Here is a 3,277-nt window from a genome sequence, read left to right as displayed (position 1 = left end):
TGGTTCTGGAGCCTGGACGCCCAGGATCCGGGGCCTGGACAGGATGTCTTCCTGGTTCGTAGACGCTGTCTTCTCGCCAAGTCCTGACATGGGTGTGGAGCTCATGTCTCCTCTTATAGGGCACTGACCCCATCATGAGGACCTCACCCCTGTGACCTCACTGCCTCCTAGAGGCCCCCTCCTGACACTGTGAGGCTCAGTAAAAGCCCACTGACTGAGCGAGTGGATGGATGGATAGACGGACGGATGCATGCGGCTCAGTAAATGCCCACTGAGTGAGCGAGCAGAAGGACGGATGCATGAGGCTCAGTAAATGCCCACTGAGTGAGCTAGCAGATGGATGGATGGACGCATGAGGCTCAGTAAATGCCTGTTGAGTGAGCGAGTGGATGGATGGATGGACGGATGGATGCATGAGGCTCAGTAAATGCCCGCTGAGTGAGCGAGCGGATGGATGGATGGACGGATGGATGCATGAGGCTCAGTAAATGCCCGCTGAGTGAGCGAGCAAATGGATGGATGGATGGATGGATGGATGCATGAGGCTCAGTAAATGCCCACTGAGTGAGCGAGCGGATGGATGGATGGACGGACAGACGCATGAGGCTCAGTAAATGCCCACTGAGTGAGCGAGCAGAAGGATGGATGCATGAGGCCCAGTAAATGCCCACTGAGTGAGCTAGCAGATGGATGGACGGACGCATGAGGCTCAGTAAATGCCCACTGAGTGAACTAGCAGATGGATGGATGGACGCATGAGGCTCAGTAAATGCCTGTTGAGTGAGCGAGCGGATGGATGGATGGATGGATGGATGCATGAGGCTCAGTAAATGCCCACTGAGTGAACTAGCAGATGGATGGATAGACGGACAGATGCATGAGGCTTAGTAAATGCCTGCTGAATGAGCAAGCGGATGGACAGACGGACGCATGAGGCTCAGTAAATGCCCGCTGAGTGAGTGAGCAGACAGACGGACGGACACATGAGGCTGAGTAAATGCCCGCTGAGTGAGCAAGCGCATGGAGGGATGGACGGATGGACGCATGAGGCCCAGTAAATGCCCGCTGAATGAGCGAGCAGATGAATGGATGGACACTTGAGGCTCAGTAAATGCCTGTTGAGTGAGTGAGCAGATGGATGGATGGATGGACGGACACATGAGGCTCAGTAAATGCCCGCTGAGTGAGTGAGCGGATGGATGGATGGACGTGTGAGGGGTGGTGATCCTGAGAGGTGGACGCAGGTATGGAGAGGCTGCAGAACCCTGGGTGCTGTAAAGGACTGTTATGGTGGTCGACACAGGCACCTGATTCCTTCTCCCGCACTGTCCCCTTGGCCACATCCTGATGGGGAGTAACTTGGGAAAGCCACCCTACGTGGACCTCCGATATCCTTATTTCCGCAGCTCGCCTGGCCCGGGGCTGTTTATACGGCTGCGGTTTCCTCCCCCATCCGTGTCCCTGATGACTCCGTCTTCCATTCAGTGAGTCATGCTCTTAAAATAACCGAGCAGTCTTTGAAGGGGGGCAGCTGTGCGAGTGTGAAGGGCTGTCCCTCAGAGCCTCTGTGGGCTGGGCAGCATCCAGAGGACGCCAGGGCACAGCTCCACTGGTCCATCCCACGAGCCTCCCATGCACTGGGTCATCCCTCCTCTGGTGCAGAGCCCTGGGAGCTGCCTCCCCAGATCCCCGCGAGGGTCAGTCTTAATTCCGGGAGCTCGGTGTGTGTTGTCTTCCGCACTTGCCCCTGCCTCACTGAGAGAGCCAGAGCCGCTGTGGAGGTGCCTCCGCATCGGGGTCTCCCGGGAGGTGGGGAGCGGCATCTGTTCGGGATGCTGCCTTGGGGCAGGCAGTTTACATGCATCTGCTTTCATCCTTGCCCTGAGCCAAAGCCTGGGCTACACATTTGCATCTTAACCTCCTTCGATCCTGAGACTGGCTCCGTGACTTGCATGGCCTTGGGGAAAAGCAGTAAGTTGTCCAGAGCTGCATAGCCCGACAGACGGAGCCAGGGGCAGAGGTGAGGTCTACCAATGTCCAAAGCACGCTTCTTCCTTCCAGTGCGCCACGGTAGAGATCATTGGTCCTGCGCTCTTCTGTGGACAGCGCTGCCCCCGGCCCCTGAGATGTGGTCCTTGTGCTCCAGCTTGGCGTCCGTGATGGATGCTGGGAGCTCCCATCTGGTGGCCTCCTGCAGAGCCACGTGGTGTAGACATGACAGCAGCAGACCAGGCCTCCTCCTCTCCATCGTCAGCACAAAGAGGCTAGCCTCAGGAAGATTGCACTGTCCACTCTACGTCCTGAGTGGGTTAGTTGTTCCTGACAGGTAACCTTTCCACAGATTCCTGCCTTCCCAGCCCCGCCCCAGTCTGGCTGGGTCTACACCCTGGGGCTGCTGGGGTGTAGGGCTTCTCGGAGGAGGTTAGTGGCACTCAGTTAGTCAAGTATTGCTGACTTGCTCTGCTGAATCCTGTGGTCTGCCCTGGGCTTTTGGATTTACTGACAGTCGCAAGAACGCAGTCTTCCTGGGTCTGTGAATGGCCGAGTCCACGCACGTGGGGGCAGGAGAGCCAGACGGCGCCGCGTGCCCGGTGAACGTTCACACTTGGCGCCTGCACATAATTAACCACGCGACTTAGGCGACCTAGTTCTCATTTTAAGGTCAGCTGGTGGCTCAGTCAACACTCTGGCTGCTAGAGTGAGCTCCGTAGGACAGCCGTGGGCCCCACCTTCCGGGAGGCTGTGTCCCCGAGAGATTCAGTGTCACTTTTTGGGACACAAGCTCAGAGGGTTGAATCATGATCAGAAAGCAAACATCCCAGCTTTTTGTTCTGTGGACCCCTTAGGTCTGCAGTTTGTTCCCACCTGCTGGCAAACCACACCGACCAATGTCAGCTTTAGACTGAATTTTGTGGGCGTGGTGGATCGCTGGCAGATTCTGCCGTGAACTGCGGACATCGGAGCAGGGCCGTCGGAACAGGGCTGACGTCTGCTCCCTTGGCGTGTCTGTCCTGGCGGCTCCCAGTGGCCGAGCCTCTTTGGCAAAGGTGCTAAGCGGCAGGTTCTCCATAAAACTGAAAATAACACACGGCAGCATCACACAGAATAAGCCACTGACACGTGCCCGGGCTTTCCCAACTTCAACACGTCCCGTAAACCGCGTCACACTTGGGTCCAAGGGGAGGTGAGGGGCCTCCCGTGTCTGAGCGTGTGGTGGGCCGCGGGCCCGCGTGGGGGTCTTCTGAGCTCTAGCTCATCCCGGGGCACCCGGGAAGGT

The sequence above is a fragment of the Mirounga angustirostris genome, unplaced genomic scaffold (genome assembly GCF_029215605.1).
Source record: "Mirounga angustirostris isolate CCGP_5_RB_7025 unplaced genomic scaffold, mMirAng1.0.hap1 SCAF_2, whole genome shotgun sequence".
Taxonomy (NCBI): Eukaryota; Metazoa; Chordata; class Mammalia; order Carnivora; family Phocidae; genus Mirounga; species Mirounga angustirostris.
Note: the sequence above shows the minus strand (reverse complement) of the source record.